At 47.2% G+C, this 16,903-nt stretch overlaps 1 protein-coding gene across 3 annotated transcripts in view; it reads right to left on the reverse strand.

Moving 5' to 3' along the window:
- The window catches only part of ACSL4 (acyl-CoA synthetase long chain family member 4), a 68,294-nt gene extending 51,770 nt beyond the window's left edge, over window positions 1-16,524 (reverse strand). For all 3 annotated transcript variants that reach the window (XM_073547649.1, XM_073547647.1, XM_073547645.1), the window contains exon 1: window positions 16,394-16,524. The gene's annotated coding sequence lies outside the window, so the exon portion shown is untranslated. The remainder of the gene's footprint in view (window positions 1-16,393) is intronic.
- Window positions 16,525-16,903: the final 379 nt, after the last annotated feature.

Raw genomic sequence — 16,903 nt, forward strand, 5'->3', positions numbered from 1 at the left:
AGATAGGAATTTGTATTGCAACTAGATCCATCTAAGATTTACAAATCACAGCCACATCAGCTACTAGGCAGTCACACAACAGCCTGAGCACAAAGCGTGATGTGACTGCTACCATGGTCCCATTTTTATCTACAAGCTGGGGGTCACATGAGATTATAAAAAAAAATAAAATTGGTCTGATTTTCATCCAGAAAAAAAAAGTCAGACGATTTCTTATGTCATCTGTACTGTCCATTTATCTTTGTTGTTTTTTTAACTTCTTAATCATTTACAGGACCTCACAGTTTCCTGTTACAGATTTGCAATGTATCCAGAAAAATCAGATACCATACTAATCGTCCCTACAGCATCGATTTTTTTCTTGCATTCATCTGATTCCGGAGTGATATCGCAGCATGCAATATTTTTTTTTTCCTCACTTGAATAGAGTTGAGAAAATATACGTAGATCTGCACTGTCTCATTGAATAACATTGGTCTGAGAGCAATACCTTTTCTTATTGGGTTGCACTCAGGTGAGCGAGACCATAGATGACCACTACTTGCTATAGGGAATATATCAGTAGGATCAACCCTCCTAAGCCATCTATTTGGGCATGGGAAGCTGAATAAAATGATACATTGATATCTACCTATGAGCAGATGTCTTATTCAAGAGAAAAATAAACAACATTTTTCTTAATTTGTAATTGAGCAGTTGAGATCTATGGGCCAGACATAGATCTCCCTGAGAATCTGACTCCAAAGATTATTGTAAATGAAAGGGGGCATTACAAGTGCGAGACATGTAATGACTGACCGTCTGCTCTCCGATCTACATGTCTCACAGTGGTAACGCCCCTTTGACACACGTGTCTCCTGGCAGTGAACAGTGCCTATCTGCAGGATTGACTGCAGCTTTTCGATAATTCATGAGATAGGACGTATGTCCCAGGAGGAAGAGTATTGTTTGTTTTATATCGGAGGGGGGAGATTTAAATTTTACATGGAAACTTCTAGTTCTTAAGAGGGGGTTATTCAATTCATCTTGGCATCTTTCCATTGCTTTCTGCCAGCAAGGCCAGCACAGTTTGCAGCGCTATACCTGCAATGACAGCACTGGAGAAAAAGCTGACCAAAAGCTACAAACTACGGGATCTTTTAGAATCGGAGAATGACTGTCATAAGTGATGGCTTTTGGAAAAAGCAGAAAAAGCAAACACTCATACATCAGATGAAATCCAGCCAACAATCTTTCATTCCCACCACTACAAGGCGTCCTGTCAGCAGCCTATTGACAGCTGTGTAAGGCTGAGTTCACACGTGGCTTTTTTTTGCGTTTCCGCGGCGGTTTTAACCGCGCGATTTTGCCGCGAAAATTAAGCATCCCACGCATTCCTATGGGATTCCGCAATGCTGTGCTAATGCTGCGGTTTTTACCGCGGCGGAATCGCTTCGCGGTAAAAACCGCAGCATGCTCATTAATTTGCGGAATCGCGGCGATCCCGCACCCATAGGAACGCATTGTTCCGCTTACTTCCCGCATGTGGCTGTGCCCACCATGCTGAAAGTAAGCAGAACAATTGCGGATGGTACCCACGGTCCAGAGGAGAGGAGACTGTCCTCTGGGCTTTGGGTACCATATCCCTGTAAAAAATAGAATTTAAAAATAAAAAATATTGTATTCTCACCCTCCGACGTCCCGCGCAGCCTTCCCGCTTCTCTCCACGCTCTCGTTCCCAGTAATCCTTTGCGAAAATGCCCGCAATGGCGTCCGTTCTCGCGGGATCGCGAAGTCGCGCGACGTCATCGCGAATAACCGCGAGACGTCGCGATCCCGCGAGAACGGACGTCATCGCAGGCATTTTCGCAAAGGATTACTGGGAACGCCTGCGCGGGACGTCGGAAGGTAAGAATAACACCGTTTTTTATTTTTTTTTTTTTACATTCCATCTTTTACTACTGATGCCGCATAGGCAGCCTCAATAGTAAAAAGTTGGTCACACTTGTCAAACACTATGTTTGACGAGTGTGACCAACCTGTCAATCAGTTCTCCAAGCGATGCTACAGATCGCTTGCAAAATGCTAGTTTTTCCGCAGGAAAAATCGCAGGAATTTAAGATGCGATTTTCCCGCGGACTGGAATTCTGGAATTCTCGCGGTAATTTCCGCGAGAGTTCCGGTACGTGTGCACATAGCCTAAAAGTATATCGACAGATATTTACCGAGCAAATCGTTCTCTCAGAGGATTGCGCTTATCAACTGCAAATACTGATGCAATTTGGCATCTATCATCTGGTCAGGAATGTGGACCCAAAGCACTAGCCAGACATCAGATTTACAGGACTGCTAACCTTGCCCCTTTCCTAACTTACCAATCTGTCTGGCAAGAGTGCACAATGCTGCGGTCAGTGTGACAAGAGGAGGAGAAGTAGAGCAAACATTTGTCTGTGTACAGGCCCTGAAATGTCTGGTAGTAACCCATGGCGATACTTCTTGAAGCTCATCAAGAGAATGCCAAGAGTGTACAAAGCAGTAATCAAAGCAAAAGGTGGCTACTTTGAAGAACCTAGAATATAAGACATATTTTCAGTTGTTTCACACTTTTGTTAATTATATAATTACACATGTGTTAATTCATTGTTTTGATGCCTTCAGAGTGAATCTACAATTTTCATAGTGATGAAAATAAAGAAGACTCTTTGAATGAGAAGGTGTGTCCAAACTTTTGGTCTGTAATATACATAAAGATACCAAATTAAATTTTTGGTGAAGAATCAACTGATACAGACATATATAGACATATATTTCTCTGTGTATATATGTATTCTTTCGATTCATGTCAGTGCGATTTTACTGTACAGCGCACTGAATTGCCGGCTTTTAAAGAAAACGGATCCGTAAAAAAAACCCATAAGAAACGGATGAAAAAACTGATGCGACAGATCCGGTGAAAAACAGATCCGTCACATCAGTTTTTCACAATCTGCGACAGCTCTGTCGATCCGACGAATTGTGACCGAGATGAAAAGTGTGAAAGTACCCTAAGGCTATGTCCACATGGTCAGCAACCGGCAGCGCTTTGAACGCAGCACATGTCAGCATGTCTTCATTGAACCGTGCGGAATCACCGCGTCTTATACATTGCACTGGTGATATATCTTGCACAGACTGAGCGCCTCCGCTACATAAATTGACATGCTGCGGCATGGAAAGACGCAACGCATGTCCATCTCCACAGGGATGCTGGAGGAGTCTCTGGACGCTTAGTGGGCAGGGGATTTCTTGAAATCCCCTCCACTATGCTGTAACATCTGGACGCTGTGGGTTGGATGAACGCTGCGGATGTATGCAGTGTCCAATCCGCAGCACTTACTGACCGTGGGAACATACCCTTATGTAAACTAACAGACCAAATTCACCTCCCCTCGCTGTTGGTACATTTGTAAGGCTATGTACCCACGTATGCAGAAAAAAAAAAATGGACTCCTTCCCAGGAAAAACGTGTTTTTCCTTTTTTTTACAGGAGCATCCTCCTGCTCATAGAATATAGCTAGAAATGCGGATTTTTCTGCGAAATTAATGAGCATGCTGCATTATTTACCGCGATGCCTTTTTTTGCGGAAAAAAAACGCATCAATGTGCACAAAAAGTGTGGAATTAAAATGAATGGGATGCTTCTTGTAAGCATTTAAGCGTTTTTGCCGGTAAAAACGCTTAAAAAACGCTTACGTGGGTAAACAGGCTAATTAGGTATTTGTCATTAACTTTTGTTCAGAATAGTCACTTCTCAGACAAAAATCTTTTTCCACCAAGTAGTTTAATTAATTTGCCCTTTTCCCCAAAAAAAAAAATGTTCTATGGTGTCACATACAGTGGGGCAAAAAAGTATTTAGTCAGTCAGCAATAGTGCAAGTTCCACCACTTAAAGAGATGAGAGGCGTCTGTAATTTACATCATAGGTAGACCTCAACTATGGGAGACAAACTGAGAAAAAAAAAATCCAGAAAATCACATTGTCTGTTTTTTTTTCATTTTATTTGCATATTATGGTGGAAAATAAGTATTTGGTCAGAAACAAGCAATCAAGATTTCTGGCTCTCACAGACCTGTAACTTCTTCTTTAAGAGTCTCCTCTTTCCTCCACTCATTACCTGTAGTAATGGCACCTGTTTAAACTTATCAGTATAAAAAGACACCTGTGCACACCCTCAAACAGTCTGACTCCAAACTCCACTATGGTGAAGACCAAAGAGCTGTCAAAGGACACCAGAAACAAAATTGTAGCCCTGCACCAGGCTGGGAAGACTGAATCTGCAATAGCCAACCAGCTTGGAGTGAAGAAATCAACTGTGGGAGCAATAATTAGAAAATGGAAGACATACAAGACCACTGATAATCTCCCTCGATCTGGTGCTCCACGCAAAATCCCACCCCGTGGGGTCAGAATGATCACAAGAACGGTGAGCAAAAATCCCAGAACCACGCGGGGGGACCTAGTGAATGAACTGCAGAGAGCTGGGACCAATGTAACAAGGCCTACCATAAGTAACACACTACGCCACCATGGACTCAGATCCTGCAGTGCCAGACGTGTCCCACTGCTTAAGCCTGTACATGTCCGGGCCCGTCTGAAGTTTGCTAGAGAGCATTTGGATGATCCAGAGGAGTTTTGGGAGAATGTCCTATGGTCTGATGAAACCAAACTGGAACTGTTTGGTAGAAACACAACTTGTCGTGTTTGGAGGAAAAAGAATACTGAGTTGCATCCATCAAACACCATACCTACTGTAAAGCATGGTGGTGGAAACATTATGCTTTGGGGCCGTTTCTCTGCAAAGGGGCCAGGACGACTGATCCGGGTACATGAAAGAATGAATGGGGCCATGTATCGTGAGATTTTGAGTGCAAACCTCCTTCCATCAGCAAGGGCATTGAAGATGAAACGTGGCTGGGTCTTTCAACATGACAATGATCCAAAGCACACCGCCAGGGCAACGAAGGAGTGGCTTCGTAAGAAGCATTTCAAGGTCCTGGAGTGGCCTAGCCAGTCTCCAGATCTCAACCCTATAGAAAACCTTTGGAGGGAGTTGAAAGTCCGTGTTGCCAAGCGAAAAGCCAAAAACATCACTGCTCTAGAGGAGATCTGCATGGAGGAATGGGCCAACATACCAACAACAGTGTGTGGCAACCTTGTGAAGACTTACAGAAAACGTTTGACCTCTGTCATTGCCAACAAAGGGTATATCACAAAGTATTGAGATGAAATTTTGTTTCTGACCAAATACTTATTTTCCACCATAATATGGAAATAAAATGAAAAAAACAAAACAAAAAAAAAAAAACAGACAATGTGATTTTCTGGATTTTTTTTTCTCAGTTTGTCTCCCATAGTTGAGGTCTACCTATGATGTAAATTACAGACGCCTCTCATCTTTTTAAGTGGTGGAACTTGCACTATTGCTGACTGACTAAATACTTTTTTGCCCCACTGTACATTTTGCATCAGTGACCGAACACCTTGCACTGTTCATGCTTGTACGGTGGAAGCCAAGCTGAACTTTGGGATCATGAAAAACACAGCAAAAAAAAAAAAAAAGAAAAAAAAACAAAACTTGTGAACATCCCGGTTTCCTTTTTGAATGTAATCAGTAACAGACGTGTCTTTTGATGTCTTAGTGTCACAGTGATTATACAATCCCAAGCATGGCGAGCTGGAAAATCTTCAGAGTTTGTGTCAACCGCAAGCACACGAGCACATCAGGAGGCGCTCCTCCACAAACCACCACCACTACTAACCACTTACCGGACTTCCTGGCTGTATAAAGTAGGGCTGATTTACATATTAATGTGTAGTGCTCAATTTTCTAAGCCATTTGATTGTGCCTTCCACTAGGAGGAAGGCTCCTCTGTACAAAACACGCGCAGTTACAGGAAGTATCCGCCATGGTCTAATGGCTATAAAAATAGGTTTTAATGGAAAATTATGCAATTGCGAGATCTGATTAACATTCCCAGGAACAGCGATGGCCGGGAGTAAAAATACTGTAAAGGTTATGAATGTCCGGATGAAATATATTCTGCAAATATTCTCCGGGCGCTAAAGGGAAACCGGAATAACTATCCATTATAGAGCCTTCTAGGAGGAATAACCATATAGCCTTATGGGTCATGTGGGGCATGTCACCTGCACCTATAGGTTTTATTAACACGACCATCTGCCACCAATGGAGAAAAAGAAAAAAAAAAAAAAAACTCATTGGGACTGTATAGCCCCATTATACATGGCTGTCAAAGGGAGTTAATTTCCTTGAGCTGCTTGATCCAAGACCTAGTTGATAAAAGTTTGCTAGCAAACAGTTGTAAAGTCCATTTCTCCATATGTATTTAAGGTGGACAAACCATATACTTTTATAGTAAGCATACAGGACTGGGGTAAAAAAAAAAAAAAAAAAAATTAACATAATTTCAGGTTGTATGTAGATAGCAGATCTGCAATGTGTGCAATATGGCCAAATAGGAAATCATCATTTGTATAAAGACAAATGATGATCGCATCATCCCGGCCTCCGCTCCAGGCCACGCCATGTAAGATCGCATCATCCCGGCCTCCGCTCCAGGCCACACCATGTAAGATCGCATCATCCCGGCCTCCGCTCCAGGCCACGCCATGTAAGATCGCATCATCCCGGCCTCCGCTCCAGGCCACGCCATGTAAGATCGCATCATCCCGGCCTCCGCTCCAGGCCACGCCATGTAAGATCGCATCATCCCGGCCTCCGCTCCAGGCCACGCCATGCAAGATCGCATCATCCCGGCCTCCGCTCCAGGCCACGCCATGTAAGATCGCATCATCCCGGCCTCCGCTCCAGGCCACGCCATGTAAGATCGCATCATCCCGGCCTCCGCTCCAGGCCACGCCATGTAAGATCGCATCATCCCGGCCTCCGCTCCAGGCCACGCCATGTAAGATCGCATCATCCCGGCCTCCGCTCCAGGCCACGCCATGTAAGATCGCATCATCCCGGCCTCCGCTCCAGGCCACGCCATGCAAGATCGCATCATCCCGGCCTCCGCTCCAGGCCACGCCATGTAAGATCGCATCATCCCGGCCTCCGCTCCAGGCCACGCCATGTAAGATCGCATCATCCCGGCCTCCGCTCCAGGCCACGCCATGCAAGATCGCATCATCCCGGCCTCCGCTCCAGGCCACGCCATGTAAGATCGCATCATCCCGGCCTCCGCTCCAAGCCACGCCATGTAAGATCGCATCATCCCGGCCTCCGCTCCAGGCCACGCCATGTAAGATCGCATCATCCCGGCCTCCGCTCCAGGCCACGCCATGTAAGATCGCATCATCCCGGCCTCCGCTCCAGGCCACGCCATGCAAGATCGCATCATCCCGGCCTCCGCTCCAGGCCACGCCATGTAAGATCGCATCATCCCGGCCTCCGCTCCAGGCCACGCCATGTAAGATCGCATCATCCCGGCCTCCGCTCCAGGCCACGCCATGCAAGATCGCATCATCCCGGCCTCCGCTCCAGGCCACGCCATGTAAGATCGCATCATCCCGGCCTCCGCTCCAGGCCACGCCATGTAAGATCGCATCATCCCGGCCTCCGCTCCAGGCCACGCCATGTAAGATCGCATCATCCCGGCCTCCGCTCCAGGCCACGCCATGCAAGATCGCATCATCCCGGCCTCCGCTCCAGGCCACGCCATGTAAGATCGCATCATCCCGGCCTCCGCTCCAGGCCACGCCATGTAAGATCGCATCATCCCGGCCTCCGCTCCAGGCCACGCCATGCAAGATCGCATCATCCCGGCCTCCGCTCCAGGCCACGCTATGTAAGATCGCATCATCCCGGCCTCCGCTCCAGGCCACGCCATGTAAGATCGTATCATCCCGGCCTCCGCTCCAGGCCACGCCATGTAAGATCGCATCATCCCGGCCTCCGCTCCAGGCCACGCCATGTAAGATCGCATCATCCCGGCCTCCGCTCCAGGCCACGCCATGTAAGATCGTATCATCCCGGCCTCCGCTCCAGGCCACGCAAGATCGCATCATGCCGACCTCCACTCCAGGCCACGCTATGTAAGATCGCATCATGCCGACCTCCACTCCAGGCCACGCTATGCAAGATCGCATCATGCCGACCTCCACTCCAGGCCACGCTATGCAAGATCGCATCATGCCGACCTCCGCTCCAGGCCACACCATGTAAGATCGCATCATCCCGGCCTCCACTCCAGGCCACGCTATGTAAGATCGCATCATCCCGGCCTCTGCTCTAGGCCACGCGAAGTATTCCTACACCCCACAGGCCAAAGAGAAAACTACTTGCACCACTTTATGCACAAAGCTGTCAAAAAACAGAATTGTGGGATGCTTTACATGGCAATAGCACTATATAAACTGTGTTCCAAATTATTAAGCAAAAAGAGTTTAGGAGTGATAAGGTTAGAATTTTTTTGTTTGTCATTTAAACTCATTGATGGTGATGTGTGTCAGGGCTCTTTATATCACTGAAAGCAATTGCAGATACCTGGGCAAATTAGTTTGGCAGGCGTGTCCAAATAAAGGCAAGACTACTTAAGAAGGCTGTTCCACATTATTAAGCAGCCTACATTTTTTGCCAAAATGGGAAAGAAAAAGGATGTGTAAAATGGGAAAGAAAAAGGATGTGTCGGCTGCTGAGAAGCAACAAATTGTGGAGTATTTAGGTCAAGGCATGACTACAAATCAACATTACCAAGACACTTCATCGTGATCATCGCACAATTAAGAAGTATATCGCACGTGTGCGTGCTGATAAGGAAAAATTGAGGACTCTTTCCAACAGGCAATTGCGTCAGCTTAAAAGAGCAGCTGCAAAAATGCCTTGTCATAGCAGCAGACAAGTTTTTGAAGCTGCTGGTGCCTCCAACGTCCCCCGAACAACAAGATGCAGGGTCCTTCAGTGGTTTGCAGCTGTGCGCAAGCCATCCTGTCGACCACCTCTATCCACTGCACACAAGCAGAAACGGCTCCAGTGGGCCAAACGATACACGAAGACTGACTTCCAAACTGTTTTGTTCACCGATGAGTGCCGTGCAACGCTCGATGGTCCAGATGGATGGAGTGGAGGATGGCTGGTTGATGGACACCCCATGCAAACACGGCTAAGGCCTCTTTCACACTTCCGTTTTTGACCATCAGTCAAAATCCGCCAGTTTTTGAAAAAACGGATCCGCCATTTTTTTTTGCGGATCTGTTTTTTCCCCCATTGAGTTGCATTACTGGCGGATCTTGACGGATGGCCACCCATTGGATCCGTTTTTTTTACGGATCCGCCAAAATGTTTGCGTCCGCCGGCATGCCTGGACGGACCCTGCAAGGTTTATTTTGGCTGTAGGATGCGCATTTTTCAGTGCGCATGCCCAGAGAAAAGTCAGCCGGGGATTTAACACTCAAATCCTTTCTGGCGGTGGAAAAAATATTCTCTCTCTCTGGACTGCGGTTCCTTTAAAATTCTGCATTCAACAGATCCGTCAAAAAAAACAACAAAAAAACAAACGGTCCGGTGGCATCCGTTTGCATCAGTTACAAACGGATCCGCTTTCCGCCATTTTGGCGGATTTTAACTGACAAGAAAAAACGGAAGTGTGAAAGAGGCCTAAGGCGCCAACAAGGAGGAGGTGGAGTAATGTTTTGGGCTGGAAACATGGGGAGAGAGATTGTCGGCCCCTTTAGGATCCCTGAAGGGGTAAAGATGAACTCCATAATCTATGTGGAGTTTCTAAAACAGCACTTCCTGCCATGGTTCAAGAGGAAGAACCGTGCTTTCCGCAGCAAGATCATTTTCATGCATGATAATGCACCGTCTCATGCTGCAAATAACACATCTGCATCTCTGGCTGCTATGGGCATAAAAGAGGACAAACTTATGGTGTGGCCACCATCTTCCCCTGACCTCAACCCCATTGAGAACCTCTGGAGTATCATCAAAAGGAGTGTCTATGATGGCGGGAGGCAGTTCACATCTAAGCAACAGCTCTGGGAGGGTATTCTGTCCACATGCAAAACAATTGAAGCACAAACCATCCAAAAACGGACAAATTCAATGGACGAGAGAGTTCAGAAGCTTCTTTCCAACAAGGGGTCCTATGTGCAAATGTAACATCACCTAGAATAAAGTTTTGACTTGAAAACTGTTTGATTTCATTTTGTAATAAGCTGATAATTTCACAATTGACCATTTTTTTGTTCAAAATAAAAATAAAAAGGTTGAAAACTCTGCTGTGCATAATAATTTGGAACATGCATTTTGAGTGTTTATTATTTTAAAAAATATATTTTCATAGGCAGTTTGTTCAAAAACATTGCAATTATACTAGAATATTAGATGACTGGAAAACAATGACTGCAATTCATATAGGTAATTTAGAGAAAATATGAGGAAATATTTTTTGCATAATAATTTGGAACACAGTGTATTAATATTGTGGACACTTTATTGTACGCTTGCCTGGAGAGAAAGGCCTGAATGTATAGAAATAGTAAGAGTTGAAGACACTCAACCAACAAGCACTCAGCCCAGTTGGTCTTCCAGCCCACGACATGTGCCAACAACATATGTGATCTGCTGCAGGACTGGACCGTGCTGGGAGGACTGACATGAAGAACAGTGCAGCCCCCACAGCAGCTGCTGGAATCCGACTTCCAGGCATATCAGGTGACAAGCTCAGGACTCTACACCCACCAACAGTCCCCTACCAACTGCGCAAAATCCTTGTTACCCATTCCGACCAAAGGTTTATATTGAAGAGATAAGCTGTGATTTTACATCAGCATATAATAGACAAGGACACATACATAGGACTGTCACTTTATTGCAGTTTTAGGCACCGCTCGGCACACAGTTTAGAAGAATCGTGGCCACACTCCTACAAGCTACTTGATACAGTTACCACCTTCCTGATCAGAAAAGGGCCAGCAAGCAACGGCAGCCTATTCTTCAGAAGGCAGGCACTATGCTAGGAAACATGGCGTCCCCCACTAGAATTACACAGGTGGCAGCCACCAATGTTTCCTCTGCAGCAATTACTAAAGTGGTAAAATCTGGGGTGAAGAACACACCAATGCTATAGGGACAGGACTGCAGTGACACTTAGGGCCCGACATACCCACTTTAGATATGAGCAAAGTGCATATACTAATTACCAGAAACTGGTCTCAATGAATGAAAAAAAAAAAAAAAAAAAAAAGAAGCCCCCCACCAAGAGAAATGCTACAAGAGACTGGATCTGCACATCTTTCTTGTTAACCCATTATTTTCATGCTTGCAAAGTGCTAACCCCTTTAATAACAGAGTGAGTCATCTCACATCAGGTTTCTAAGATAGATGCAAGTATGGTCACCTCCCCACTGAAATCAATAGGAGCTACAGAAACTTCAGAAAGGGAAAATGTGGACTATTCAACAGCCATGACCAGTGATGCTCCATCCTGGTGTCTTCACATAAGCACAGCCTGCAACGCTCACATCCTGCCCTGAGGAGATCCTCCATGTCAGACCACAAATTAGTGAGATCAGATAGGCAACACCAGATTCCAGATAACACGTCAGCCGCACCAATAAGACGTTCGGTTACACATGCTCGCGAGGAAAACAAGTGACAGAACGAGTGATCAGTTCTCACTGCTCCTGCACATCAGAAAGTCATCATTAGCTCCATCCCGTCTCCGCCAGCTCCTTCCAGAGGATATATCCTACAAGCAACCCATCCGGGAGGAAGGTACCTGATAGAAGCGCCATCTGGGATATCAATGACAACCTGCACTGCATGAAATAGTAATGTGCGGTGTCGGGGCTACTCTTACAACCCATTCATTTGTAGTCAGTCACCCAGTTGCAAGAACAGAACGAGTCACTTGCTTTCCGACTGGCCCACTGCTACTAAGTGTGGCATACTGGTCATCACTTGGCACCGCCGGCAGCAGGAGCAGAGGCCGGCAGCAGGAGCAGAGGCCGGCAGCAGGAGCAGAGGCCGGCAGCAGGAGCAGAGGCCGGCAGCAGGAGCAGAGGCCGGCAGCAGGAGCAGAGGCCGGCAGCAGGAGCAGAGGCCGGCAGCAGGAGCAGAGGCCGGCAGCAGGAGCAGAGGCCGGCAGCAGGAGCAGAGGCCGGCAGCAGGAGCAGAGGCCGGCAGCAGGAGCAGAGGCCGGCAGCAGGAGCAGAGGCCGGCAGCAGGACTTACTATAGCATAATATTTAATAGTTATATCAAATGTAGTTCTTTACTGTCCTTAACACCCTGTGTGTAGGTATATAATCCTCTACGGAAGAATTCTTTGTGTGTCTCCGATATATTTCCTCCACATCTGCTCTCCTAGCATCAACCAATCACAGCATTCATTTCAGCAGTGTGATATAGAAAATGAAATCTAAACTCCGATTGGTTGCTGCGGGCAGGAAAGACAGTAGTCTGGAAATGCTGAGAAAAATGATGGCGCTGTATACATGTAAAAAATTATATATATATATATATATATATATATATATATATATATATATATATATATATATATTCACGCCTTGAAAGGGAATCTGTCAGAAGGTTTTTGTTATGTAATCTGAGAGAAGCATGATGTACGGGCAGAGTCACCGATTCCAGTGATGTGTCATTTACTGCACTGTGCAGTTTTGCTAGAAACCTTGATTTCCCTGCTGTAGATGTAGCAGTACTCAGAATGCTGAGCTGTGTATAACGCTGCCCACAACAATTGAAAGCTTCCTGTGTACACTGTGCATAGGCAGAAAGCTGCTAATCAGTTGAGTGGGCAGGGTCTCACGGATTAGCCGGACTTGTTTGCATGCAAGACCTAGTTTGGCAGTGATAGTCTCCGGGTGATAAAACAATTCTATTGAAACTACAGCAAGCTGCTGAGCAAGTGACACGTGGCAGGAATCAGACTCTCTGCTCCTACATTATGCTGCTCTCAGATTAAATAGTAAAAACCTGCTGACATTTTCATTAACAAGAAAATAGTGACTGGTACTTCTGTGCTCATCTACTGTAACAGCGGGCAGGGCAGACACAGAGGAGAATAGCTGGTCCTTGGACAGCAGGGGCTGTACAGCGCCCAGGTCCACCCTATACAGTCAGATAACACAAAAAAAGCATAGTTGTGTCATTGGCAAGCAAGACTGCGAGAACAGCAGGTGCCTACTGAGCACGTGTGACCTGTCACAAAACAGCACATTTCTGTGGGTAATCAGATAAGCAAAATCCTCCGACATGCTGATTTTCAGGGTGTGATATGTGGAGCAGCAAGCACTTTTTGAAATTAATTGCATTTGGATAGTTTGTCTTTAGTATTCTATGCCAGGGAGTGATAATATTGTGGGAATAACCCATTAAGCTAGTGCTGGTTGACTATGATGACTATGTGCATGGCGACTTTCCTTATCCATGGTAGTGCACCACCAAGATTTGGTCAGGAATAAAGGAGCGTCAGACAGTATTACTATGATAGCCTAAGCGGCTATGAACAGCAGCTCAATGAGGCAATGTGCACACGTAGTTGGAAGTGCTGTGGATTTTTCCATGTGGATTTTGAAAAAGCCTGCGGTTTCACACCTCACAATGGTGAAGGTGTGAAACCGCCGAGGAATCCGCACAAAGAATTGACATGCTGTGGATTGTAACCCGCAGCAAATCCGCAGCATGTGCACAGCGTTTTTTGGTTTTACCATTGAAAACAATGGTACTGTACAACGCAGCAGAAACGCTGCGAATCCGCAGCAGAATCCGCAACGTGTGCACATAGCCTTAGGCTGGAGTCACACTAACCTGCGCAAAATACGGTCAGTATTTTACATGCGTAATACGGATGACAGACCCCTAAACAGTGCTCCGTATGTCATCCGTAATCAAGGTGTGGTCGCGTATTTTGCGCATGTCAGCATCCGTATGTAATCCGTATGGCACCCGTATGGTGAGATTTTCTCGCAGGCTTGCAAAATGGACATATAATGGAGCCCTATGACAGTTTTAATAAAGAAATGAAAGAATAGATATACACACATAGAATACATATATATATATATGCATTCTATGTGTGTATATCTATTCTTTCATTTCTTTATTAAAACTGTCAGTGTGAGTTTACTGTATAGCGCACTGAATTGCCGGCTTTGCTAAAAGACACCTGGTGTGTATTTCTCGCAAGTCACACGTGTTTTCCGTGTGTAATCTGTATTTTTTGCGCACCCATAGACTTGCATTGGCGTATTACGGGCGTAGTACGCTGACAATCGCAGCATGCTGCGAGTGGCACGGAGCGTAGAATACGGATGAGAAATATACGGCTGGTGCGAGGGACCCCATAGAGAATCATTTGTCCGTGTGTAATGCGTGCTTTTTGCGCCTCTCACTCTCCCGTATTCCTCGCCAGTGTGACCCCGGCCTTATAGTCTAAGAGTGTGTGCACACATTGCGGATTCTTCTGCGGTGTACAGTACCACTTAAATCTATGGAAAATGAAAACCGCTGTGCACATGGTGCGGATTTTTCCACGCAGATTTGCTGCGGTTTTAAGTCCGCAGCATGTCACTTCTTTGTGCGGAATCCGCAGCGGTTTGACACCTGCTCCATTACAGGTGTCAAGCCGCAGGGGAAAACCGCAGGCCATTTGACCTGCGGATTTAGCCAAATCTGCAGCAGATTCCGCAACGCGTGCACACACCGTAATAGAGGACTACAGGCCATAAGAAGACAGCATGGCTGATGACTCTGGAATAAACCAGCTCTGTGCTTCAGTATGAGAGTTCACGGCTGAATACACAGGCGTCATTACCTAAAATTAAGGAGATTTGTTATTTAAAAGCATTTTCCTAATAACTAAAACATTGAACTGGGAGTTTTAAAGTTATTTAGAAGTCCAAGAACAACTGTTCATTACAGTGGAAAGTTCTGGGGGGAAATGCACACAGCACAAAGAGGCCCCTTACCTAGCTCCATTGACTACAAGGTCACAAGTCATTCACTACAGCAACAAGCACAGGAGAGAGTGACAACCTCATAAATGGAGGGGGGGGTGAGAGAGAGGGACAGCCTCGTAAATGGAGGGGGGGTGAGAGAGAGGGACAGCCTCGTAAATGGAGGGGGGGGTGAGAGGGACAGCCTCGTAAATGGAGGGTAGTGATGTGTCGGTCGCGAACGATCCGACAGAGCCGGCTCCCTGCGATGAATGATGGGAGCCGGCACCCCAGTGAGAGCCACTAAAATCCTTGAATGGCTCTCACTGGGCCTAAAATCCCGATGTTTGGCAGATGTAAATCCGCCCACCTGTACAAAACTCCGCCCAATAAGCAATCTAATTGGTTCCTAGCGAGTGGGCGGGATTTATGCGGTTGGTGGACGTAGTTTAGGACGCCATAACTCATACACAATAGGGATCCATTTAGGAACCAAAAGGAGTCAAAAAAGGGCCGGCTCTTTTTGGTGAGCGGAGCCGTGAGAGCTGGATCACCAAAAAGTGCCGGACTGCCCATCACCAATGGAGGGGGGGGTGAGAGAGAGGGACAGCCTCCTAAATGGAGGGGGGGGTGAGAGAGAGGGACAGCCTCCTAAATGGAGGAGGGGGTGAGAGAGAGGGACAGCCTCCTAAATGGAGGAGGGGGTGAGAGAGAGGGACAGCCTCCTAAATGGAGGAGGGGGTGAGAGAGAGGGACAGCCTCCTAAATGGAGGAGGGGGTGAGAGAGAGGGACAGCCTCCTAAATGGAGGAGGGGGTGAGAGAGAGGGACAGCCTCCTAGATGGAGGAGGGGGTGAGAGAGAGGGACAGCCTCCTAGATGGAGGAGGGGGGGGGAGAGAGGGACAGCCTCCTAGATGGAGGAGGGGGGGGGAGAGAGGGACAGCCTCCTAGATGGAGGAGGGGGGGGGAGAGAGGGACAGCCTCTGAAATGGAGGGGGGGGGGAGAGAGGGACAGCCTCTGAAATGGAGGGGGGGGGGAGAGAGAGAGGGACAGCCTCTGAAATGGAGGGGGGGGGAGAGAGAGAGGGACAGCCTCTGAAATGGAGGGGGGGGGGAGAGAGAGAGAGAGGGACAGCCTCTGAAATGGGGGGGGGGGGGAGAGAGAGAGGGACAGCCTCTGAGATGGAGGAGGGGGGGGGGGGGGGGAGAGAGAGAGGGACAGCCTCTGAGATGGAGGAGGGGGGGGGGGGGGAGCGCCCCATGTGGAGTCTGCATGGTTCCATCCCTGTTACATTGCCCATGACTGCCCATCCGCACAGCCTTCCTCTCCATTACTCCGCCTGGTTCCTGCACGCCAGGCAGCATCATGTACCAGTGTGAAGCCTGCATGATCCCGGCGGCAGCCCGGAGAGCCCATATGCCGGGTAGGTCTGGCTGGAGGAGGCATATCACTCACCGTTCCGGAGCTGCTGGTGGTGGAGCTGATAACGGCTCCGGGAGCTGCCGCACACTTGCTCTTCCAGGCGGTCACTCAGAATCTCTGCAGCCGCCGCCTCCTCCCGTCCTCAGGTAAATGACCGACAATAACCTCATTCTCCGGAAACCCGCCGGTCACGTCATCTGATTCGATAGTGGGCAGCCAATCAGCGCATCCCATCGATCACCCGCCCTTTTCCTTTTCCATCTTTCATCAACTGAGGGGGAACCAGAGTTGGCGCAGGCGTAGTGTCACCTGACGTGTTGCGCACATTGTGACTGGACGTGTGTACTTCACCATCACTCCCTAAAATAAAAGTCATTTCCTGTTCTGGTTAATTATGCTGAATATAGAACGGCAGCATTATAATAAAATGAACTAGTCACACTGCTGGTAATGGGATGGAAAATGAATGAGTCCTGAGGCTGTGGGTGATTCTCAGAACACAGCGAGAGGGAAAGAAAATGGTAGCACATGGAAACAGGCTGA

Source organism: Dendrobates tinctorius, unplaced genomic scaffold (assembly GCF_039654945.1).
Source record: "Dendrobates tinctorius isolate UK_male_01 unplaced genomic scaffold, ASM3965494v1 ptg000154l, whole genome shotgun sequence".
In the NCBI taxonomy this organism is placed as follows: domain Eukaryota; kingdom Metazoa; phylum Chordata; class Amphibia; order Anura; family Dendrobatidae; genus Dendrobates; species Dendrobates tinctorius.